Raw genomic sequence first — 27,381 nt, 5'->3', positions numbered from 1 at the left:
TTTTGTGCTCCATGACAAAGGCTGTGAATACTTATGTGTTGTGAAAGTGTCGTGACACGGACTTGACATGGGTCTCAGGAGTATATCGTCTAGATACACGAAGACAAACCGATGCAGGAAGTCCCGCAAGACGTCATTAAGCAATGCTTGGAACGTCGCGGGCGCATTGGTGAGGCCGAACGGCATGACCAGGTACTCAAAGTGACCTAACGGGGTGTTAAATGCTGTCTTCCACTCGTCTCCCTCCCGGATTCCGAACCAGGTGATAAGCATTCCTAAGATCCAATTTCGTGAAAATTTGGGCTCCATGCAGTGGCGTGAACACCGAATCCAACAGAGGTAACGGGTATCGGTTGCGAACCGTGATCTCGTTCAGCCCTCTGTAATCAATGCATGGATGGAGTCCGCCGTCCTTCTTGCCCACAAAAAAGAAACCAGCACCCATCGGGGAGGTGGAGTTCCGGATCAACCCGGCAGCTAACGAGTCCCGGATGTAGGTCTCCATTGATTCACGTTCCGGACGTGAGAGGTTGTACAGCCTGCTGGACGGGTACTCAGCGCCCGGTATCAAATCAATGGCACAATCGTACGGACGGTGCGGGGGCAGCGTGAGTGCCAGATCCTTGCTGAAGACGTCAGCAAGGTCGTGGTACTCGGCTGGCACCGCCGCCAGATTGGGGGGGACTAAAACCTCCTCCTTAGCTGTCACACCGGGTGGAACCGAGGATCCTAAACACTCCTGGTGGCAGGTTTCGCTCCACTGAACCACAACCCCAGACGGCCAATCAATCCGGGAATTGTGTTTTAACACCCATGGAAAACCCAAAATTACTCGGGAGGTAGAAGGTGTTACATAAAACACAATCTCCTCCCTGTGATTCCCAAACACCACCAATGTCACTGGCTGTGTCTGGTGTGTGATTAGTGGAAGAAGGGTGCCATCTAGCGCCCGCACCGACAATGGTGATGGTAAGGCCACTAGAGGGAGCCCAACCTCCTTTGCCCATCTGCTATCCAGCAGATTCCCCTCCGACCCCGTGTCCACCAGTGCTGGGGCGTGAAGGGTTAGATCCCCACTCAGGATCATGACTGGGATTCATGCAGATCGTTGGGGTTTCCCACGTGGGTGTTGTGACCCACCCTTAGCCCAGTCCATAAGGACGAGTACTGCTGTTTTGACCGTTTGGGGCATTCTCTCTGTGTGTGCTCGGTAGAGCTGCAGAGAAAACACTCTCCACGGATCAGCCTCCTTTGTCTCTGATCAGATCATTTTTTGGCCCTGCTCGTTTCCCTAGCAACGTCAGCAGGGGGAGCTGTCATCACGTGGAGAGCCCTGGCAGCAGAGCGTGGTGAAGTCGGCTTCCTTTCGGACCCGGGAGGAAGAGGGACGGCTTGTGCCTGACCACGCCCTTCGTCTCGCTCCCGTCGGTGTTCTGTTAATCGGTTGTCTAACCATATACCAGGTCAGTAAGCCCATCTAAATCCCGCGGCTCGTCCTTCGCTACCAGGTGCTCAAGGACCAGAGACAGTCCGTTTACAAAGGCGGCGCGGAGCGCAACAGCATTCCAGCCGGCTCGCGCTGCCGCGATGCGGAAGTCAACTGCATACTTTGCTGCACTCTGACGCCCCTGCCATATCGACAGCAGCATGCTTGAAGCGGTCTCGCTTCTATGAGGGTGGTCGAACACCTGTCGGAACTCCCTCACAAACTCAGTATAAACCGTTAGGAGCCGTGAATTCTGCTCCCAGAGCGCCGTAGCCCAGGCGCGTGCCTCTCCTCGAAGCAAATTTATAACGTAAGCCACCTGGCTAGCGTCTGCTGCGTACATGACGGGACGCTGTGAAAAGATGAGCGAGCACTGCATCAAGAAGTCCGCGCACGTCTCCACACAGCCTCCGTACGGCTCCGGGGGGCTTATGTATGCTTCAGGGGAAGGTGGGGGGGTTCGTTGAACGACCAGCGGAATGTCTGTTTCTGGCACATGGTCAGCAGGAGGAGGTGCTGCAGCAGCGCCCTGAGCACGCGCTTCCACCTGGGCGGTGAGAGCCTCCATCCTACAATTGAGAACACTGCTCTGCTCGGTAACTAAGTCCAACCGAGCGGTAAAGCAAGTCAAAAACGACAGATTTCACTGATAAAAGCTGGTCTAAGTTCATAGAATCGTCAAAAGCTTGGATCTCACTGTCAAAATATGAAGGGGTTGAAAGAACTGTGGCCTTGGAGGCAATTGAGAGTTGAGAAATAATGTATAAACTGGTCAGCAAAGTTGCTGTGTTTACTGTTTTTGGTTTGTGTGGCTACATGTAGGCTATGTGTGTAGTGTGTGCAGGTATATAGGCAGGCCTACTGTATGATGTAGGCTTTGCTAGCTATACACACATAGGATAGAAGTACTGATCAGTGTACATTATTTAGTAGGCTACAATGTAAACAAGGGCCGGATAAAGGTTTCACATCCATGCCCCAGCATGCTAGCTATGCTATTAATGAGAGGCTTAGCCTAGTTCAGTTTCTTGGGGTTGAAGTGTGTGAAATACTGCTTCTTCTTCATCCAGTTACATCCCTCCATCAACTAGTTGATGTTTATTGGATGAGTTTTGCTTTGCACCCACGGCTGTCGGTGCAGCAGCATGAGGGATAAAAACAATTTTTAACTAGATACATGACAATTCAGTAAGGTATGTCTTCTATAATACATTTAAATTCTAAGGTAGAACTCTACTAGTGTATACTAAGGTATATCTAAATATCTAGAATAGAAGAATAGAGAATAGAGTCGAATAGAGTATGTATTTCATTTTTTTTTTTTTTTGTGCAAGTAACATAAAACAAAATCTGTTTTGCTGGCACCTCATCCTCCCCCACAATTGCAGAAGTTGAAGAGCTGAAATCTTCTCATGACAGGCAGACACCCACCTACTACTTCATGCTAAGTTTACTAGGGAGACTGCAAACTCCATAGTAATCCAGCCCCGCTGACACAGATGTACTGATTCTGTGCATTGCAAAGTTCAAGGATTTGGACTGTCTGTGGTTTTGAGACAGGAAACCGACAATAGTAGGCGGATATTAGATGTTGGTGCCATACACTCCTACCTGAGTTAAATTCATCCTTTGGCCCCATTGGCCTTGATAGGACTACATGCCTTCACAGGCTGTGACAGTGTCTCCTCCTTTTATGGGAAAGGGAAAATGAGGCCCATCAAACTGATGTTGGGGGAACCCAAATTTGTTGATTTCTTCTCCCAAGTTGGGAGAACGTTTGAGGTTGATGAGGGCTTGTTCAGAAAAGCAGAGGAATTTGTGGTCACTGTATAGCAAAGATCTGAAGCATGTGAATGATGCCAGGGCAGCTCTTTTTAAAATTGGCAAACACATAGATGACACCCTGCTACCCAACAAAGATTCCTTGGAGTAGAATCAAGCAGGGATCATCACCGCTGCCTTGAACCAATCCAAGCATCCCCCCGCCAAACAGCCATGGATGGACAATTGATGTTGGTGTCCTCCGGGTTAAATGGATGGATTACCTCCTAGCCCTCAGTTCAGTTCTTGAGCAGGCAAAATGCAAGTGCAAGAATGAAGAATAAGTGCCAGACCAAATCATGGAATTGTTTCAAGAATAATCTAAGTTGCACAGAGTTCTGCTCTTACGCTGATTGTGAAAAACAAAGATGCACCGGTAGAGGAACAGCATTTCTCTGATGATGGGGATTTGCAATTTTTTTCTCAGTTCTCAACATGAAAAGAATCAAATTGATGTATATTTCAAGAAAAATGTGATTTACAAACTGTATTCACTGCAAAATGGATGGTTGCCATGCAGCCCACACCCCTAGCAACAACTTCCTATTAAATTTCAATAAGTGTTTTTCCTCAAAACGTGCAAGTGTTGTTTGTGGTAACAAGCTGAAATGTGTTCACTATGTCATCTTCATATAAAACAGGAGGATTTTTTTTTAGTACCAGATCTACGCTACAAAAATCCTTTTCTAAGAACATCTTAGGGTCTTGTGTCATGACGTATATGGGGTACTGTTTTGTAGAATTTGAGGAAATAAAATTAATTATATCCATTTTAGAATAAGGTTGTTACATAAATGTGAAGTGTGTGAATACTTTCCAGATGCACCGTATGCATGCATCATTATACCACCCTCAGATTTTAAGTCTCGAAAAATCACCACTGTCATAGAGACTGTGGTTTTTAGACTGAGTTACCTTTCTTGATGATCTATACAGCACAGTCCAAAGTGCTGTATAGCTCATCAAGAGTTTTGGCACCAAACAGATTTGGTGTGCAAATAATTAATGTTCTTGGGAAAATGCAGTCAATTTTGGAGTAAGATATTTTGGATCCAGGATCCAGAATAAAGTCTCAGTCATTCAAGAACATGTGGCCTTGTTGGACGTATGCGTTGTCTGAGTTGTCAAGAAAGATGACTTTAAGCTTGCTTTCAGCTTGTTTCTTCTTAAGGTGTAAAGGTTAAAGTTTTTTGGGTGTATAACATCAAAAGTGCTCTAAAAGGTTAGTCTGGTTTTTAACGAAATTAACGCATCCTGGGGACTCGCTGTACGAGTCACTAAATTTAAAATCTAGCGACATTCCAAGAGCCCTGATCCACAAGAGGAGAGCTGCCGTTAACAGGCATGGCCGGCTCGTATCCTGGTTCCAGAGGAGGCTATTCGGCCGGGGTGCGAGATCAGCGTCAGCGGGGTGGACGTCCGGATGGAGGCAGTGAGCGGCTAGACGAATCTCCTCACCACCAGCTTGAACAGCCTTTGTGCAGCCCTGCCGGGTAATACCCACGGAGACACGAAGGTCGGACCCCAGAGACGGAGAGCTGGTTTTATAACGGGATCTGACAGAGTGCCTCCAAGTTTGAAATCTAACATTATTTAGGTTTGTTTGTTTGTTAGTTGAGTGCACATGTACCATGAACCTTGCCTATCTAAGGTGTATCTGAAAATTGTGCCACATCAGCAGCAGAAAAAAAATTTAGTGCTTGATTTTAAGCTATGTTTTTTTTTTTTTTTGTCTATGGTGTAATAACTTACTATACCCTATGATAGCAATGCACCATCACTGACAATGACTACCACTTAACTGAAAGACAAGTACGCACAAGGGAACTCTGATGATTGCAAGTACAATTGCTATTTAACCCTTTGGGCTGACGCCGTCATATACGATGGCTAAGACCAAGCTTTACTAAATTATAAACAACTTTTTAATGATATGGGATAGAAATGTACTTTTTTGTTGAAAAGTTAACTCGCTGGACTTTTGAGCGAGCCATCCACCACCTTTGTACTCCTCATAGAAGCTGTGTGATGACATGCGCAATGTGAGTGTCCAGTCGGAATTGGTTCACCGTCACATGGTTTTCCAAAATCCAATCGTAGGGCAGATTCACCTCACGTGAAAAGCGAAAGATCGTTTTCAGGAGTGATATGTTACTAGTTGCCCTGTTTGAATAGCCCCCTGGGTGCTCCAATGAGTACATACTATTGGGCTCCAAATGCGCCCTGCGCCATTACGCACAGCAATCACTGAAAGCAGACGGAGCAGACGGAGAGCCTCTGATGACAATCTCACATGCTCAAACAAAGAGTGTCTAAGTATCAGGATTGCTCCACTAGTTTGCATGTGAATGTTACTGGATTACTCTGTTGCTTTTACCATGAAGCCAAAAAACGCATAGACCATTTTGTATATATTGTTCAAAATGTGCATTTGTGTTTACTGTTTGAACCTTTTTGTTGTAGTCTTTCACACAAGACCTCAGATTACCTTTATAAAGTGTCAAAACAGTTGTTTATTATAGTTTGCTGTGTGTTTTGAATAAATGTGTGTGGAAATTATTTTCCGCTTTACTTTTTCCTTCCTTATTTTGATTGTAAACCTTTATTACACTTATAAAACACAACAAAGCATATATATTATGAAAGGACAGGTTGTCCTAAAAAAAAGAGACATAAAACTTGATTGTGGGATGCAGGAAGAGCTGTTAACAGCAATAATAAGACATTTATGCAAGGTGAGCGAACTGTCCAAAAAATGCCCTCGGACCCCAGAGGGTGAAACAACCTGGCCAGGGGGTGTGAAAATAACAACGTCACTGGAAACCTGTAATGACACTTATCCTGCAGTGTGTGCTGTTCAAAATATTACCTACAATCTTGATTGGTTAGAGACACATGAGCATGTTGTCATTAACATAAAATTCTGGGATCTTCCAATAATGCCACATGATGCACTGGTATAAAATGAAGTTGAGTCATAAGTCAACATGATTTTGTTTCTAATCTTTAATTTAATCAGGTCCCATTGAGATCTCTTTTGCAAGGGAAATCTGGACAGTTATAACGTTTCCAACTCACCTAACCTGCATGTCTTTAAATGGAGGAGGAAACCAGAGCACCCAGAAGAAACTCACACAAACACCGGGAGGACATGCAAACTCGAGAAAGACAGGCCACAGGTGGGAATCAAACCCATGATCTTCTTGCTGTGAGGCAACAGTGCTAACCACTAATCCACCGTGCTGCCGGTTCATATGCTCCTGCAGTGATAAAGACGATGTCCCTCATGAAAATTAGTGAAGCAGGTGTTTTTATCAACATCCAGCTACGCAAAGTAAATCCTTGTATCACCCATCTTCCCAAACAAAGGAGATACAGCTGAGAGCAAATGTTATCACAATAACTCCAAGGCCAGTGAGCAAGAAATCATGTTCCATGGGTTGCAGCAGTGGAGGGAATGATTGCCGTAGCAACAGTCATCGAATTTTCATATTAATTAGGTCATTGGGTCAGTGAGTGGAAAATCATATTTTGTTTCACTGATACAATATTACTGTTACGTTTTTAGGGTATAATTCACCATATAATTTTACCCTGAGCTGGATAGAGCATTACCAGTTCATGGCTTCTTTTATCTCTTGAACATTTGAGAAGGACTGATTTCCTATTGTAGGACAACTCACAGAAACTATTTTAAAGTTTTGTGAAAATGTTTTAGGTTCCAGTTTAAACATTGTCAAGTTCAACATTAATGATAAAACTAAAATATGTCAGCAAACAAAGAATTACAGTATATTTCGAGCAGTAAGTTGTTCAGAATAATCATCATAGGAACACAACAAGCCAACTTTTGTGATGTTGTCAAATACGAGGTCTGTGATAACAAAAGCGGTCCTTTTTATTTTTTTCAAAAAATAAATGGATTTGATTCACGTTTTTATGTCAGACAAGCTTGAACCCTCATGCGCATGCGTGAGTTTTGTCATACCTGTCGGTGACGTCATTCGCCTGTGGGCAGGCTTTGAGTGAGGTGTGGACTCCCCCTCCCGTCGGAATCTCTTTGTCTGAGAAGCTGCAGGGAGACGGCGCGCATTGCTTTATCAAATTTTTTCAGGACCGGTGAGGGATATCCGTGTGGACACTATTCGAGAAATTCAGCTGGTTTTCGGTGTAAAGTTTAATGGCTGATGAGAAATTGTGGAGTTGCTTTCTCTTTAAGCACAGCCCACAAAGCGGATTGGCGCGGCGCGGTCGGAGGTGGCGTCTGTCTGGCAGTTTCGAGCTGAAAACATCCTGATTTAAAGCTCTGTTCACCCAGGACGTCGTCACAGAACAGAGAAGTTTCAGAAGAAGCCGGCATCAGGAGTTTACCCGGACATTCCACTGTTAAAGGAGATTTTTTAAAGAAAGAACGTGCGGACGAATTTGCCGAGTCGGATCCGTGACGACGTGGCAAAGCCGTCTGCGCTGCGACATGAAAAACACCTCCATGTTGAAAACCATTTGTAAAATTCAGGCGGCTTTTGATGGCTTCAACAAGTGAGTAACTGAGAAATTGTTTAACAGCTGGGCATGTTCAACTTGTCCATTAAGGTTTCCAACTGAGGTGTTTTTCCTGTGGCGACCCCCGCGGGTCGGGTCCAGCCCGACATGCGAATCTGCACGCACGTTCTTTCATTACAAAATCTCCTTTAACAGTGGAATGTCTGGATAAACTCCTGATCCCGAATTCTTCTGAAAGTTCTCTGTTATCTCATGACGTCTTGGGTCCACAGAGCCTGAAATTAGGAAGTTTTCAGCTTGAAACAGATGCCGCCGCCTCGGAGCGCAGATCGCCGTCAGGCCCCGTGGGCTGTCCTTACAGCGACAGTAAAACTCCAAAATCTCTCATCAGCCGTTAAAATTTTCACTGAAAACCAGCTGAATTTATCGAATGGTGTCCACTCAGTTGTGCCTAACAGGTTTTGAAAAAATTTTGATCAAACAAAGCAGCAGTCTCTGAGCCAGTCCTAAACAATGAAAAAATCGACAAGAGGGTGGGCCACTCCTCACTCAAAGACTGCCCACAGGCGAATGACGTAACCGACAGGCGTGAAAAAACTCTCGCATGCCCACGAGGGTTCAAGCATGTCTGATGTAATCACACGTGATTCAAATCCATATAGTTTTTGAAAAAAATAATAAGGTCCGTTACTTTTCTCACAGACCTCGTATGTCAATTCTAACTGCAGAAAGATTTTGAATTATTGAACAAACTTAATAAAAAAAAGATTAGGTCTGACACCATTGTTGTCTCTGTTGTGGCATGTTTGGAAATTCATGTGACTTTGCATCACTTTGTATTCTTCTTGTTTGTTTGTTTGTTTGTTTGTTTGTTTGGTACCAAAATCAGATTTTGGTGTCTGTTTAGCACCAAAAACTGATTTTCACACACACACACACACACACACACACACACACACACACACACACACACACACACACAAACAAAAACCTGGTACAAAGTCACATGACTTTTCAAACATTGAAAATTAAAAATGGTGTCTGTCATTCAACATTCTCACTAAAAAGTTGTCACATTTGGACAGAAAGCCATTTTTTTTTTTTTTTTTTTTTTTTTTTTTTGACTGAACGACAATCAATATGTTACAAGTTTGGTAGCAAATTCATGTCACTAAGACCAAGTGCTAACCCTAACCATAACCTTAACCATGACTAGAACATAGATGAATGGTCCCTGCTGATTTGATATTCAAGCAGGGAGAGAGAATTGATGGTGGTGTAAGAAAAGCATTAATCCACACATCACTAAATGATGTGAAGGCAGTACTGAACAGGAGCCTAGTGCAGGACTTTGCAGTAGGCTTTGCTGTTTCCAACACCTTGGAGACAAAGGAGCTGGTCATTGACTTTAAGAAGTCCAGACCAAATCCACGACCAGTTCTGATCCAGGAAGCTGAGGTGGAGGTTGTGGATTCCTACAAGCAGTGGTGGTGACCAGAGAAAAAGGAAAAGAGAGAGAGAGGAAAAAAAGATAATTTTTACAGCCATACAGACTTGCAGACATATCACAGGAGTAATGTACAGCAAGACAGTTTTGATTTATGGGCAAAATTGTAAACAGACTAATTCGAGACAAGTCATTGAAATTAACGTCACCTCTGTCATTTTTACAAAATTAAAATATAAGCTATATGTTTAAATTTTAAAGTAATGAACTAATTTTAAAGGTTTTGGCATTACAGACACACATGCCAAAAGGCATTATGGGAAAATTAGTTTCCTGTCATCAGTGGTTGGTCAGTTTAAATATATGTAAAAACCAACACACAAGTTACTGTACCGTGTGTGTTGGTTTTTACAAATAAATCTGTATTTGTAAAATATGTCATTTTTTCATTTGTAAAAAAAAGACAATTTGAAAACTGAAAATTCTGTTTAAGTGATTCAGCACTTAGCGGATGAACACTGTCATCCAGTAGATGGCAGTGGTTTATGTCTGTTGCTCCTTCTTTTCTTGTCACAGCGGTTCACAAATCTTGATGCTGTGCTTGCACAGTGTTGTACTTCACCCAACAGATACAGACGTTTGTCGGTCTCTCTCTCTCTCTCTCTCTCTCTCTCTCTCTAAATACACAATGTAAATTGATATTTCACATGTACTCGAAGTTAAATTGTTTTTTCTTGCAGGATTACCCAGTCAGTTAGTCAGTAACTCAGTGCATGGGTTCAAAAACCTTTCATAAGTAAGTCAAAAATTATTGGATTTTCAGTTCTGAATTTTTGGGTTCTGATAAGTACTTGTGAGGACAAGTGCACCTCCCATTTTAGACAATTAGTTTAGACAATTATTTTTTTTATGTATTATTTTAATTAAGAATATTGAGACAGTGGGACATGCCTGGGCTTGTTCATACATGAACACAGGAAGTAGGCCCTTTTTTGCATCACAGACTGTATATTTACAGGAAAAATCCGCATAACAACACCCATAGGTTTTCTGTAGAGACCCAGAAGAGGTAATATGAACCCTGAAATTTGCTGCCCTGGTTCGCAGGGCTTACTCTGCCTATGTCCTGAGTAACCCATATTTGGATAAAGAGCTGGAGCGCTCCATGACCTGGACAAATGAAGCCTGAATACACCCCCCAAGCCCACATCTTTGAGTTCCCGACAAGCTAATCGAACAGGCTAACCTCAGTTTCCGTGTTTATTAAATTATATTTTGGGGAACTACATGGTGGTTTTTATACAGTTTACCTTAATGTGTGGACTAAAATTTTTGACCTGCTTATTTTGTCAGTAATTGTGGATTAACTGGCTTGAATGTATCAGGCTGCTGATAACTGTTAAAAGTGCTAATGCAGTTAGCATCCAAAATTAAATCATAATAACTTCACTCAGTTGACATAATGGCTACCAGACATGATCTGTTAGGAGAAATAACCAAACAACAAGTGATGTAATTACAGACATTTGTAATAAAATGCTCAAAACAACAGATGCGGTCCCCCAGAACAGCTAGTAGCACAGCCAGTGGCCTCTGGGACAGCAACACTGAGCAAAAAGTCTGCAACTTTCCACTGCAGCCACTCATAGTGGCCAAGTCCCTATTGATGCATATCTTTATGGATTAAATGTCCTAAATTAATAAGAAAGAAAAAAATTCACTGTCCGTAGAGTTGTCATGGAGGGAGAAACGATCTCTCCAGAAAAAATATGTTTTTTTTGTACAAGGCTGTAAACATGGTTTTTCATGTCTAAATTTAGACATTTTAATGTGAAATCCTATGGGCATAAGTTCACTTTTGGAGCTAGCCTTTAGTAGTCAGTCAAAGGACTGTAATTTTTGTCTTGCTCTGGGTAAGCCTCATCGAGGTTTACTGCTTGGTTTGCATGCGATTTACGAAGCTTTGTTGCTAATCACAGGGTCCTCATGGCAACTAAGGCCGCTAGTTTGCTATATAGTAGAGGTTTATGATTGGTTTTGGCAAAATACCTGTATATAGTTAACCCTCTGGGGTCTGAGGGCATTTTTTGGACAGTTCACTCGCCTGGCATAAATGTTTTATTACTGTTGTTAACAGCTCTCCCTGCATCCCACAGTCAAGTTTTATGTCTCTTTTTTTCAGGACAACCTGTTTTTTTTTTATAATATATATGCTTTTGTTGTGTTTTATAAGTGTAATAAGGTTTACAATCAGTAATAACAAAGATAAAAGTAAAGTGGAAAATAATTTTCCACACACATTTATTCAAAACACACAGCAAACTATAATGAATAACTGTTTTGCCACTTTATAAAGGTAATTTGAGGTCTTGTGTGAAAGACTGTCAAACAAAAAGTTCAAACATTAAACACAATGCACATTTTGAGCAATATATACAAAATGGTCAATGCGTTTATGCTCCAGTCTGATGAAGTACTTTTTTTTACAGAATTATGGGAGTTTTATGCACCTACTGACAGACTGACAGATTTCATTAAATCCCATGCTTGATCTGATAATCTTGGAAGAAAAATACAATCAAATTCATCAATGATACAACAAATGCAAACATCTATGCAGACATACCTCCACTGAGTGAACAGGTACCAGTAAGTCATGAGGCTTTCTGCAGGGTCATCACAGACCACGTGTCTGGAGCAGTTACATTGAGACCTCCGTGTGACATCAATGTGTGAATGCACCTCTGCATCTACCTTTGAATAATTTGTGGGCTGCCAGCAGAAATGGTCTGAATGGATTCCTATTCCTTCAGACATACTCTTTCTACTTCCCATTTCTCCTGTGATGAAACAAAAACAAGGTCAGACAGCCCAGGCTGCAAAGCAGATTTCTGACATATGCATTTGTTTAATAAATTATGTGTTGCACTCTGGGACCCTTCAGACTGACGCACACACTGGGAATGATGTTGTGTGGGCCGCTGAAGAGGAGGTACTGCTGGCCCACCACCACCAGATGGCGCCCTGCTGGAGTGCGGGCTCCAGCACGAGATGGCGTCGGACCTACTGGGAGTGGCAGCTGTCACACATCATCAACACCAGCTGTCACTCATCAACCACATCCTCCATAAAAGCCGGACTGCAACTCCACCTCCCCGCCGAGAAATCAGCTACCACTCAGGTAACCTTCTCTGCTGTGATTACTCTGAGACTGAATATTGTTCTGTGTGCAGCCGTGTTTCCTGTGGTGACAGTCTGAAGCTGGATTGGCGGATAGTGTGAGCGCGACGTCTTCGCCTCTCACTCCTTCCAGGGAAGTGACTGACAGGAGCTGCACGGGTGATTCTGTGTCTGGAGGTGGAGGTTTTCCCTCCTGGAGGAATTAAGCACTGAAAGATTGCTGGGTGTGTATTCACACACCCACCATTAACTGTTTCTGTTTCTGCCAGCAGTACCGGGTCTGACTGCTGAAGACAGTGGCCACCTGGGGCGCAGGACTTGGCGGCTCCGGTGTTCTTCACATCCATTAAATTGTTACTTTTTGGCTTATCCATTGTCCCTTTATTAACGCCCCCTGTTGTGGGTCCGTGTCACTACACTTTCACAACAAATGACACATGCGCTGTAGATTTAAATAGAAGCTCATGTTTCAGTCAGTATTGCACTCACTGTGGATGACAGCCAGTAGATGTATAATTTACTCACAGTGTTTGCTATGGAAGAAAACAGATGCAGAGTTTTATGAATCATAGTCAGCATACAGTAAGTTGTTTCAGCTTCTCCATTTCACTCAGGGTCACCACAGCAGATCCAATATGGAGCTGTATGTTGATTTTGCATGTTTTACGCCAGATGACCTTCTCAAGGGCACAGGTGGTCTTGAACTTGGAACCTTCTTATGCCAAACCATGCACACCAACTGCTTGGCCACCACACTGAACAATTTGTTCATGCAATGTCTTTTTTCTGAGGCCATTGTGGAGATACAATCTCTCCAACTGTCCTGAATATTCCCCGGGGTCTACTCCCAGATTGACGTGCTTGGAACACCTCCCTAGGGAGGTGCCTAGGGGGTATCCTTACCAGATGCCCGAACCACCTCACTTTGCTCCTCTCAACGCGAAGGGGCAGCGGCTCTACTCCGAGCTCCTGATAGTTGACCTTATCTGTAAGGGAGACATCAAACACCCTCCTGAGGAAAATCATTTCAAGCCACTTGTACCCACGATCTAGTCCGTTTGGTCATGACCCAACCTTCATGACCATAGGTGAGAGTAGGAACAAAGACTGACCAGTAGATTGAGAGTTTTTGCTTTTGGCTCAGCTCCCTTGTCGTCACAACAGTACAGTAGAGTGCATGCAACACCGTCCCTGCTGTGGCGATACTTGGCCAGTCTCATGCCCCATCACTCGTGAACAAGACACAGAGGTACTTCAAACTCCTTCACTTGGGCAAGACCTCATTCCCCGACCAGAGCAAGGCAATCCATCATTTTCTCCCTGAGAACCATGGCCTTTAGACGTGTTGATCCTCATCCCAGCCGCTTCACACTTGGCTGTGAACTGAATCATGAGTGTTGGAGGTCACAGGCTAATGAAGCCAACGGGACCACATCATCTACAAAAAGCCAATGATGGACCCTGAGCCCACCAAACTGAAATCCCGCCTCCCCCTGACTCACTCCACTCATTCATCTTCAACCACTTACTCCAATTAAGGGTAACAGTGGGCTTGGTAGCTAATCCCAGCAGTCATAGGTGTGAGGTGGGGTACACCCTGGACAGGACGCCAGTCCTGACACAGGGCTACTCCCCCTGGCTATGCCTCAATATCCTGTCCATGAATATTACAAACAGGATTGTGACAAGGCACAGCCCTGGCAGGGGCCAGCCCCCATGGAAAGAACCACTCTCCTGATAGAGGTTGGACCACATCACATTATTCTAAAGATATTTTTAATAACCACAAGAACCTGGATTCAGTTACCATTTGGAAAATATACAGTGAGGAAATAGTATTTAACACCCTGTGGTTTTGCAAGTTCTCCCACTTAGAAATCATGCAGGGGTCTGAAATTTTCATCTTAGGTGCATGTCCACTGTGAGAGACATAATCTAAAAAAAAAAAAGAAAAAAAAATCCAGAAATCACAATGTATAATTTTTTAATAATTTATTTGTATGCTACTGCTGCAAACATGTATTTGAACACCTATGAAAATCAATGTTAATATTTGGTACAGTAGCCTTTGTTTGCAAATACAGATGTCAAACCTTTCTTGTAGTTTTTCACCAGGTTTGCACACACTGCAGCAGGGATTATGGTCCACTCCTCCATACAGATCTCTCCAAATTTTTCAGGTTTGGGGGTTTCAGCTCCCCTCCAAAGATTTTCTATTGAATTCAGGTCTGGAGACTGGCCAGGCCACTCCAGGACCTTGAAATGCTTCTTACGGAGCCCCTTAGTTGCCCTGGCTGTGTGTTTGGGGTCATTGTCATGCTGGAAGACCCAGCCATGACCCATCTTCAGTGCTCTTATTGAGGGAAGGAGGTTGTTTGCCAAAATCTCGCAATACATGACCCCATCCATCCTCCCTTCAATACGGTGCAGTCGTCCTGTCCCCTTTGCAGAATCGAACCCCCAGAGTATGATGTTTCCACCCCCATGCCTTCACGGTTGGGATGGTTTTTCTTGTTGTTGTTCTCATCCTCTAAACATGGTAAGTGGAGTTGATTCCAAAAAGCTCTATTCTGGTCTCATCTGACCACATGACCTTCTCCCATGTCTCCTCTGGATCATCCAGATGGTGAACATCAAATGGGCCTGGACATGTGCTGGGCTTGAGCAGGGGGACCTTGCTGCCCTGCAGGATTTTAAACCATGACAGCATCATGTGTTACTAATGTAATCTTTGTGACTGTGGTCCCAGCTCTCTTCAGGTCATTGACCAGGTCCTCCTGTGTAGTTTCTGAGCTTTCTCAGAATCATCCTTACCCCACAAAGTGAGATCTTGCATGGAATCCCAGATTGAGAGAGATTGACAGTCATCTTGTGTTTCTTTCCACTTTCTAATAAATAATCATAACAGTTGTCTTCTACCAAGCTGCAAGATTAACAGGTCTGTGTGAGCCAGAATTCGTGCTGGTTGGTAAGTGTTCAAATACTTTATTTACAGCAGTAACATACAAGTAAATTTTTTAAAAAATCATACATTGTGATTTCCAGATTTTTTTTTTTTTTTTTTTTTTTTTTAGATTGTCCTCTCACAGTGGACATGCACCTAAGATGAAAATGTCAGACCCCTCCATGATTTCTAAGTGTGAGAACTTGCAAAACCACAGGGTGTTTAAATACTTATTTTCCTCACTATAAGTTTGAGCAAATTGTAGCTTTAATTTTCCTTCCTCTATTAATGTAGCATTGGTGCACCCTTCATCTATTATTTGTTCATTCATTTTCAATCCCCGCTTACATAAATTAATGGTCATGGGTGGCTGGAGTCTATCCCAGCGGTCATAGGGCACCCTGGACAACTAGATTTCTCTTACTGAACAAGAAAAAAGAACTGGAAAAAAAAAAAACTCAAATGTAAAAAGTGGTGGAAAATACAAATGTAGTAATGCAAAGACATGATAAGAACTAGTGTACTGGGGACAACTTTTCTCTTTTTTCTGCACAGTTCAGTGACAATGATATTGTGACTTGTCCTAATATCTGGTTTACAATGACAACTGATGTGATGTCTTTAGAAAGCTAAGAACCTTCTTGTTCCAACAGTAAGTTTCAGTTTCAACAGTATATTAAACTCAAAATGCGCTTTGAGGTCAATGTGACTGAAAACGATCACAAATGTAAAGTAAGTCCCTTCAGCTGCTCCCTTGTTTGCACTTGGGGTCGCCACAGCAAATCCAAGGTGGATCTGCATGTTGAATTGGCACAATCACAAATGTAATGAGTCTAAATTTTTCATATTTTGTTCATTATTGCCTTGGAAAAATTTTGCAAGGCAACCTCTTTTTTTCATTGCCTAATCAGATTGTCAAAACAACGGTATTTACTGCTTTTTATATAGGAATGAAGTTATTATTGTGCTGACTTGAGTTTACCCTTTTGGCCCTGTCCTCAACAATATTTTCTGTTTCTCATTTGGCCCTTTGCAAAAATAATTGCCCACCCCTGTTGTAGTCTATCCCCAACCAAGAAAAAACTGGCAGCTCTGCTTGCCAGAATAATTCTTTCAATTTTACAGCATAAAACCAATGTAATTTGTTTAAAAATGTAAACAAAATGCTGTGAAGGCAGCCGTGAATGAGGTGTTAGGAATGCAAGTACACTCAGTGTTTGCACCAACGTTCTCTCACAGTTAAATTAGTCTGAAAATGTCATGAACTATAATAAATAGTATAATAGAAGCTATACCTTACTGGATTTTCATGAACTGCAGAATCTGTTTTAGTCTTTTGACCTTTAGCCTACTCAGTTTCTAAATACACATGATTTCTTTCAGAACAGCTCATATTAACACATTCTGTACAAAGACAGCAAAATAAGAGTAAAGTAATATTGCATTGTGATATGCCATTCATTCAGTTTCCCCAAACATATTTTTTAGCAGAGCAAAGACAGAGTTCACCGCGCTTCTGCACAGCACAAACAATCTGGTGCAAGCAGGCAGGACCAAGAAATAACTGGTGCAGCATAGAAATAAGTGTAAAAAGTCTTTAATACGGTGCTGAAAAAAAATGTTCAAAGGGACTGACGTTTTGATGTGAGAGTCACATCTTCCTCAAACGTCAGTCCCTTTGAACATTTTTTTTGCATCTTATTAAAGACTTTTTGCACTTATTTCTGTGCTGCACCAGTTATTTATTCTTTTATATTTTTTAGCAGGTCAAAGTCATTCTAGTAGCAGTGACAGTTTTTCACTTACCAGCACCTGTGCTGCTGTGCTTTATTTTGTAATTATTTTTAGTGTTTGCTTGCTGTAAGTCTCACATGCGTTATCTCCAAGTCTGTCCTCATGGAGGAGTTTGAACATTTCAGGAAAGTGATGTTCCAGCTGCTGTAATGGGTGTTCCTGGGGTGGAAAACTATGCCAGGACCTGATGAGTTTTGCGGACAATGCTGCACAAGTTTATCCAATTTTGGAGAAGTGTCACCACAAAGAGTCAGAGAGAAAGTGACAATCATGGACGGCTGTGTTTGCGATCTCAACGGGAGAACTCTGATGTGGCTATCAGGAGTTCATGTTAGCGAAGTATATGCTTTCCGGCGTCATCGACTGAACGGTCACCCCTAAAAATCGGTCCACCCTGCCTTCACTTCGCATGCGTCATTAGCCACGGTTCACAGATTAACACCTCATTTCTGCACCCCAGTCATCATGTATCTCAGCGACAGATAGCTGAAACTTTTGTACAACAATCATTTCCACATAAATTCAGCATTATTGCAACATAAAAGAAAAAAAAGTGATCAAAACGCCATGGCTACATGAGCTGCTAGCTGATGCGTTCACTGCACATGAGTCATTTCAAAGCGTCACAGAGTTTCACTGAGATTTTGCTTAAAATGGCCTTGTTTCTGCTTAAAACTGACTTCAGAATGATTTAAGAGGTTTTACCACCAGAACCGTAGTGGTGTCCGAATCCATTGCAAGCAGAAGATCATTCACCACTTTAGTGAGAGCTGTCACTGTGGAATGATATTTTCCAAAAGCAGACTGCAGTGGCTCATAAAGATTGTTCTCAGTAAGGTGATCCACAAGCTGCCGTGAAACCACCTTTTCCAGAATTTTAGAGCAAATTGATAAATTTGATATTGGCCTATAGTTTTTTTAATACACTAGGGTCAAGATTAGATTTCTTTAGTAATAGTTTAATCAGTGAATATTTGAAACATTTAGGAACAGATCCAGATCTTAATGAGAGATTTCAGCACAGTTGGCCCAAGAATGGGCCACAGGTCCTTAAACAGTTTTTGTTGGTATAGGATTAAATAAGCAGTTGTGCTTTTTGTAGATGTTACGAATTTTGTCAGCACGCCTAGTGAGATATTATCAAATTCTGTAAATCTAGGTAAAACCTCAATAATGGCACCCATCTCAATAGCAGGGTGTAGTGGTTGGGTTAAGGCATGCTGGGATATGTTTAACCTAATGTCATCTATTTTCTTCTTAAATTAATCCAAGCAATCTTGTGCTGTAAAGGGACTTACAGGGGGTTGTCCACCATGTCGAACAAGAACTTTGAGTTATGCTTGTTTTTGTTGATCAAATCAGAGTAATAGGTCTATTTTGTAGCCAGTAGTGCATGCTTATAGTCTAAGATAGCATCACACCACTCAAGGTGGAATACTTCTAATTTTGAAGTACTCCATTTCCGTTCTAGACCTTTAGCCTTATGCTCGAGGTCACACAAGTAATCATTGAACCAAGGTGACTGTGTTTTGGGGAGAGTGTGGTTTTAATAAAGATGGTGCAATCATGTCGAGTGTAGTTTTGAGTGCTGAGTTTAAACTCTCCACAAGACTGTCTACTGCTTGGGCATTTTCCAAATGTGAAGCTAAGATATCAGGCAGTCTAGCTTCAAGTTCAGTTGTAGTTGAGGAGTTGATGCGTCACCGCAGTGATAAAATAAGGTTGTTGTTCCACTAAACATGGCAGCAAAACTGTAAACCCAATAAGTGAGTTATCAGAGACCACCAATACGATACAAGAGGCATGATGTCAATATTTGTGACAGCAATACCACGTGTGACAACCATATCCAGGGTATTTCCACTAATGTGTGTCAAACCCTGACTGCATTGCTGGAATCCTAATGCATCCACAATTTCCATAAACGATTTGCAGAAGGGATCAGAAGGCTTATTTATATGAATGTTAAAGTCACCAATAATCAGAATGTTATCTGCACTTGTCGACAAGTTAGAGATAAACGCACAAAATTCATCTAAGAGGCCACAGGTAGGAATCGATCCTATGACCTTCTCGCTGTGAGGCAACAGTGCTAACCACTAATCCACCATGCTGCCTGTCTTTTGCCTCTTAAATGTAATAATTATCTGCTTTCTATTGTCATTTCTTGACTCCTCTTTGATATAAACTGAATATCTACTTGGCAGACCACAGTACATGTGCTTGCAGCACTGTGTGTCGATGTTGTGGTCAACAACACCAGTGCCCACAAGGGGCTGTGCTGTCTCATTTCCTCTTCACCCTTTACACCATGGATTTCAGCTACCAGACAGCGTCTTGACATCTTCTGAAGTTTCCTGACAACTCTGCTGTAGTTGGTTGCATCAGCAAGGGTGATGATGCCGAATGCAGAGCTGTGGTGGATGACTTTTTTCATGTTGCCAGCAGACACCAGTGGACAGCAGTGTTTCAATGCACTTTCTGTCCTCTTCACCTTTGAACAAACAAAACAGACATTGTGTATATGCAATGCATTTGGTGTGCAAAAGGCATTAGAGAGGGCAGTCACAAATAACAAATATTCTCATGCAATAACACCACACCCCCCTCCTCCCACCTCACTCTTTTCCACCCAAGGCAACCACTTTGGGTGTTTTCACATTAAGTACTATTGATACTGCATCTGAGTATAATCCTCCACCCCCCCAGGGACAGCTTTCACAGTATTATGTTATACTGTACCCAAGTGCACTTGAATATCTCATCACGATGTGACATTTGTTGTGAATCCATGTGCATGATGAGACTCTTGAGTTATTCCAACAATCTTAGATTTTTTTTATTTGTAATATCCATTTCTGACTGTTTGCTTTCATCAACCCAAATTTCTTGCAAATATTTAATTTCTTCAGCAGAACAGACAGATTCTTTGCTTTCAACTTTGTTCAAGCTTCCAAGTGCAATCGAACAAAGGTTGACAATCACAACAATATCTGAACAAATCAATAACTAAAGCTTTGATGAGCAGAATGTTTCGCTTGTGTTGCTTCCCCTGTATTGCTAATGAATTGTTCATTTTTGGGATGAAAAACCAATGTTTTCATTCATAAACAATTTATCAACTACTTCAACCATTTGTGGCTGGCCTGTACCACATCGTGCAGCTGAAAATGAAAAAAATAAAAAAAAATATGCCACACACAGGATTCGAATCCGCACCTTTCAAAAGCTCTGATTGCCAGTTTTAAACTTTACCAGTGACCTACCATCACTGTCCTGTGACAGGGGCTGGAAACTGCCTCATATCAGGAAGGACATGGACGTATTAAAAAAAAATTAAAATGACGCACCATATAACATTGCATTGTATTAAATCCCTCTCATCAAGCAAGCAATACACATGTGATCCGTCTATTCCCCTGTAGATGACCCATGGTCACTGACACACAGTCATGAAATGACATGAATGAGAAGCAGTTCGCTCATCTCATTCACGTCCACATCTGCTGGCGCGTCTTGCTGGCCCGTGCGCATGTCCTGCGACACACGTGTCTTGTAGATGGCGCGCCACGGGACACCACGTCATGTGGAACGGAGCTCACGTGGGTGACATGACAGATCGCCTGCAGCTTGTTATGATCTGATGGTCCATTTCAACCTGGGGGCAGCCTGTCCATGTGCGTGTCATGCATGATACAGTGATATATGTTTTTATTTATGTCCACTTGATGACAGCAAATGTTGGTCCAAACACAGTACTGTCCAGCTGGGATGTCCAGAATGACAGATCTCCACAGCTGCTTCAGTGGGCAGCCACACCTCCTGTCAGTTTTACTGCACACACCAAAGCCATACTCATGGGGCACTTAGACAAATTTCATTGCCACTATGACACTGATTGTCTGCAGACTGATGTCGTGCCAAGAATGCGAATGGCCATACATTTTTAAGTGCCATGCGAGCGGTGTTAGGTGTCTGTGCGTGTCATCTGGAATTTGGCCAACACCTGCCGTGAAAGGGCTTGCACAGTGCACACTCTGTCTGTCAGCCGCTGGTGTGCGCAAATACTTGTCGCAACAGGTGTACAAGGCGTTGGAAGCAGCTACTAAATTACACAATTTGCATACGATTCCTGCTTCATGCGCACTTAATGTGCAATTCAACCAAATTCACACTAGGGGAAGGGGCCCTAAGATTTTTAGTTTTTATCCTTCGTCAAGCTATCACCATTGCCATGTAACTGGGGCATTAAGTAGCAGTACACCTCCTTGTTTTGGTGCAGTTTGCTTTGAAACAATGTGTGAACTGTACTCAAGTACACGCAAACTGTATTTGTACTGGCCAATCTGTACATGGAGCGAGTGGAGAAGACAGCCTTGACGTCGTTCACGGGTATCTCTCCCAGTCACTGGTTCAGATATGTCGATGACACATGGGTTAAAATCAAGCAACAGAAGGTCGAGGACTTTACAGAACACATCAATTCAGTGGACTCCAATATCAAGTTCACATGTGAGAATGCCAGAAACAACCATTTAGCCTTCTTGGACTGTGATGTTACAATTGGGAGAGAACAGGCAGCTCCAGACAGAGGTTTACAGAAAACCCACTCACACTGACCAATATCTGCTCTTTGGCTCAAACCACCCCCTTGAACACAAGCTCGGGGTGATCAGGACTCTTCAACACAGAGCCCTACAGGTGCCCACAACTGCAGAGGGAAGGGCTAAAGAGCAACAACTTGTACGGTAAGCCCTCACAGTGTGTTGGTACCCACGTTGGTCCCTGGACAAAGTGCAGAAGTCCCAGAAAACAAAGAGACCAGATAGACAGGAGACAGAGACAAGAAGAAGAGGAGTGTCTCTCCCTTATTTAGCAGGAGTAGGGGAAAAACTACAGAGGATCTTCAGACAGCACAAAATCCCAGTTTACTTTAACCAGTCAACACCTTGAGACAGAAATTAGTTCACCCTAAGGACAGGATCCCTAGTTACAAACAGAGCAATACAGTGTATCATATCAGATGTCAGGAAAACTGTAATGAACACTACATAGGTGACACGAAACAACTTTTACACAAGAGGCTATACCAGCACCGCAGAGAGGTCACCAGTGGACCTCAGTCTGCAGTTCATCTCCACCTGAAAGACACTAACCACACGTTTGAGGACAAGGAAGTTAAAATCTTAGCCAGAGAGAAGAAATGGTTTGAGAGAGGTGTCAAGGAAGCATTCTTTGTAAAACAGTTGAAACCCAGCCTTAACCACGGAGCGGGTCTCAGACACGCTTTGTCCCCTGTTTACAATGTGGTACTCAGGTCAAAGCAGTTTCAGTCTTTTGTTCATGGTAATGAGTCATTCACGTCATCAGGAGAGAGTCATCAAGGGAGCCATCAGGGGAGGCTTCCGTCCTGTCATTAGGAGAGTGCTAACTAGAGCACAATAGGTGCTAATTAGAGCTATTGTTTAGTCACTAGCCCATAGCAGTCAGCCTCTCGGTAGGTGGGGTCTGGTTAGGTTAAAAAACTCCAGCTTTTGTTGGCTTCTGGTTTATTCTTCTCTACAAGAGTCAAGACAGAAGTCAGACTACCAGAGCAAGAATTTTAGCTGAGGAAGCTTCTGTGATTTGAAGCGAAATGTCCTCACGTCAAGCAACCCAGTCCAGTCGAAGATTCAAGCTTCTCTACTACAGCAGACAGTGTTCACACTGCAGGACTTTGATGTCAAACACACTTGGATCTTGGCCCTAGTTCCTTGTGTGAAAGCCCCTTATATTTTGCACCAGTATGTCACTGTCCACCTCTACAGAAACTTCAAACAAATACAGCTATAGATCAGGAAAACCAGGTCTAATTTCTACTAAACTGGTGTTATTGTTTGTTAACTGGTATGTTTAGCCTTGTATTGGCCTACTCCGTCTATAGTTCCTAATTTATCACTCACAGCTGTAGGTGGGCTGGTGATTGTTGGATATTCAGCTCAAGCACAGACATGTATCTCTGATTTATGTGTATGACCACATCTGACTGTCTGCCCAAACACATACAACGTGCCTAATGTTGCTTTCTTTTGAATAGTCTGTTGTGGTCTGTACTGAGTGATTCTGATTTGCGTCACACCGTGTGTGTTGCACTTGTTGATTCATTGTGTCATTTTCATTAATTTTACTTGCTTGGTGTTGCATGGACTTGTTTGGTATTTTATATTTGTATTGATGTGGCTAGTTTGTTGTGGGAACAGAAATGAGATTTTGGAGACTGCTGGATTAATAGAATATAGATCATGAGACTAAATTGTACTTAGTAGCCATCAAAACCTGTTATGTTGGGTTTTCAAACAAACAAAAAACTCCGTGGCAATTATTGCATGACAGTTTTCCGGTGTTTAAATTTTGGTAATTACTGACTGAAACTGCCATATCGATGGATTTGTACTTCTGACCTAGAAGTCCAATGACCTTGACTGTTCAGAACAATGACATCTCCTCCATATATGCCTATGGTGATATGTTGGTCTTTGACAAATATAAAACCTTTAGTATTATGTTTCAAGCACCCACAAGGAACAAAGATGCATTGTCACACAAACGTGTGGTACATCTCTTCCAGCTTGATGCCTCTGCCTGACAAATTGATATATTTTCTCTTTCTATAGTGTTCAACGTAAAGCCTTCTGTCACTGTTTTCACCTGTCTCATCACCTTACAGCTCATATTACTGTATTCCTGCCTCCTTTCTTCATCCCAGTTCTTTCCACCACTCTTTCTCTTTATTTCTCAGGTCATCATGAAGGTTCCTTGGTTTCCTAAAGACCACCATCTATTGCTAAGTAGGTATTCTTTTGACTGTCACCACCTTAGAATCCGCTATTTCTTTCAAGTGGCATCTCCTGTGTGGGTCATAGTCCACCAATTTGCACCTTTCTTCACTCTCATACATCATCCTTTTCTCCTCTTTCCTCTTAAAAACAGCTCCAACATGGGCATTATAATCAATTCTGCAAATGTACTACCATCTGCCGTATTATCTTCCCCTCCTTGACATCGTAACTACCCAGCCCCTCCTAATCACCACTGTTCCCTTCACCTCCAGGCCATTGAAGTCCACTCCAATCACCACTCTTTCGGCCTCAGCTACAAGATCGAAGTCTTCATGTAAGACATACGATCTAAAATCTTCTTTCTCTCCTATTTCACTGTCCAATTGAGGGACATATATGACATTCATGATCTCCCCTAAAATTTGTAGCATTACACACAGCAGCGCCAGTCCCAGTTTGTATGAAGCTCCCCCCCAAACACACACACACACACACACACACACACACACACACACACACACACACACACACACACACACACACACACACACACACACACACATGCCCACAAACCTACATATTTTATTTGTTGTGCTTACCATCCTGCTGCTATTCTGCACAAATTACGATTTTAATCTAATGTTTGAATGTTCAGATCTGATATTTCTTCAGATAGACTGAAAACTGTTATCCTATGTATAAGAAATACATATGCATAGCAAGCAACATAGCAAGAGTCTAACTAGTTTAGATCTAACCCAGATCAAACTAATAAGACTTGTACGACTTAACATTAGCCACTCACATTGCATGCATAATACAACCCCAATTCCAGTGATGTTGGGACATTGTAAATAAAACAGAATACAATGATTTGTAAATCCTCTTCAACTTATATTCAATTGAATACACCACAAAGACAAGATATTTAATGTTCAAACTGATAGACTTTATTGTTTTTGTGGAAATTTGCACAAAAACAATAAAACTGATGTGCAAATCATTGTAAAATAAAACACTGTATTACTGAATTAATGACTTATTACAACATTATATTCTAAACAATGCATTATTTTATTGTGTTTTTTACAGAACTGGTCTTGCAACCACGGCTGCTTACAGTAATTTAACAGTGGGACAGTACTGTAGACGTTTTTACAGTAATAATGTGCTTTATGTTGCAGTAGTCACATGGTACAATAAGTATATATGTAGCTTGGCAACTGTCACTGGTGCACTGAACGTGAGTTTTACCCTCAGAGAAGCCGCAGCTAATTTTGACTGACAACCCTGCATTGCACCTGAGCCTGAGTCTGATCATTCCAGTCTGACATGTTTACTGCTGCACTCATTATTAGTGGACAGTAAAACCCATTCAACCATCCTACATTGTGGTTCACTGCTTTGGAGTCCTTGCCATGATTCATTATGCTTGCCCATCGCCGTTATATATGTAAAATGGTCCTTGGCTGCCACTGGAATTACTTTGTGTCAAATAAATGCTTACATAGGAATTTAGATCATGACTTGCATTTTGAGGGAATATCAGCTTATTGTGGCCAGGTGGCACATTTCTCTGGGTATGAGCTAGCACTCAAGTGTCTCAGTGTTGAGGACTCCAATGGGCACGGAAAACCAGGGGGATGCTCATGTTTCATCTGGCTATGGCAGATAGCTAGTTAGTTCAAGAAATGGGGTTGGACTGATCTTCAAGAAACCAAGGTGGTTCCATAGTGTGGTGCATATAGCAATGCAAGACACTAGCACGTTTCCAGAACTATTCTAACTTGTCTTGTATTAAGAATGTTAGAGTTACAATTGGTCACGACTTATATGCACTAAGATGAATGCTTGTTCAAACGGTATGAAAGATTCCACAAAGTGGTGGACTTACTTTTAAAAGCTTCTTCCTGACTATCTGGCATATTTCTGAGTTAACTGTCAAACTGTTGGCTGCATTTAATGGTCTACCTGAAGGAACAGTTCCTTCCATTAGGGCCATTTCACACATAACACGAAAGACGCAAGCCAAAAATGAAATGGGGAACCGCGAAACATTCGACCTGCTGTCGGGAGGAACACACGCTTGGACAGGCATGCACAATACCACAACAACGGTTTTGTGCATGCTCGTGATCACGTGCACAAACAGTGCGAGCATGTGGAAAGTCGCACACAACAGCGGAGGGAAAAATTAATAAAACAACAACAATTTATAATTCTTAATAACTGTTATAAAGAGCAGATTTAGCCTCTGCCTAGATGTACACCAGGCAGCCAGCATGGCATACTAGCATGCAGTGATCCACTGCAAATGTGATATGTGTGTTAATTATTACAATGTGGGGAAATCCCACAGTGACATGGGCCTCACTGTGGCTTGCCTATGTGGCACAATATTTAGCAGCATTGCAGTGCACTGATGCAGCGTTAAGCTGAAGCAATGTGTTTTAATTTATTTCCACGTGAGGACAGCATGCCCACGTTCACACTTCACGCTGTCGTTATGCAACTTAATATTCTACAAGCCAGTACAGGTGTTCCCCAGCTATGACTTGTGAGCACAGATATCTGAACAGCTGCTCATCACCGGGGGACACACCCACCTCTGTCAGAGGACCTCGGTAGGTCACAGAAAACAACAATTTACGTGGTTGAAGTGACATCAGCCTGCCGGGTGGCTTCACACCATGCCACATGCTCAGACACTGGCCAGTCCTCGTGAGGGCGTGAGCACCCACCCACACATGTGCACTGTGTGTTCACCAGGTGAGCTGCAATACACAGTGACTGGACTCCAGGACCTTCAGCCACAGCTGACATGTTATGTTTGTGTGTTTGTTGGTGGTGGTGGGGAAGGGGGGGGCGACACACTCCACAAGCCATTTGTGTTGTGCAGGGGGTGCACAACGAGGACATACTGCTTCATTTATTATACAAACTCATAAGAAGCTTAAGACCATGGAAGGAGGTCAAAATTAACAACCAGGAATTTTTAAAATTCTGTTCTAGAGGACCAACAGAGTTTCAGGATGACAATCAAGGATCCATCACATGACTTGAGAGCAGAGAGTTGAGTGGATAAGGAGCTGGCCTAACAATATGTATACCTGTGGTCTAATCCTGCTCATGCTACCTGTCTGTGTCCTTCGAAAGACACTTAACCCTCTGGGGCCGATGCTGTCATATACAACAGCTAAGACCAAGCTTTACTAAAGTATAAATAACTTTTTAATGATATGAGATAGAAACGTACATTTTTTTGCTGAAAGTTTATCTCCGCGGACTTTCGAGCCAGCCATCGGCCATCTTTGTACTCCTCATAGAAGCTGTGTGATGACGTGCACAATGTGAGTGTCCAATCGGAATTGGTTCACCGTCACCTGGT

General features: G+C 42.6%; 1 long non-coding RNA gene across 1 annotated transcript; it reads right to left on the bottom strand.

Moving 5' to 3' along the window:
• Positions 1-13,274: 13,274 nt before the first annotated feature.
• On the bottom strand, positions 13,275-26,792 carry LOC117524000. Its single transcript, XR_004564669.1, has 3 exons — positions 26,779-26,792; positions 26,486-26,491; positions 13,275-13,406 (listed from the first exon to the last, which is right to left on the bottom strand). It is a non-coding gene; the product is annotated as an uncharacterized LOC117524000 (long non-coding RNA).
• Between the last annotated feature and the right edge of the window lie 589 nt (positions 26,793-27,381).

The sequence above is a fragment of the Thalassophryne amazonica genome, chromosome 13 (genome assembly GCF_902500255.1).
Source record: "Thalassophryne amazonica chromosome 13, fThaAma1.1, whole genome shotgun sequence".
Lineage (NCBI taxonomy): Eukaryota > Metazoa > Chordata > Actinopteri > Batrachoidiformes > Batrachoididae > Thalassophryne > Thalassophryne amazonica.
The sequence above is the reverse complement of the archived record's forward strand: the minus strand, read 5'-3'. Positions and strand labels throughout refer to the sequence as shown.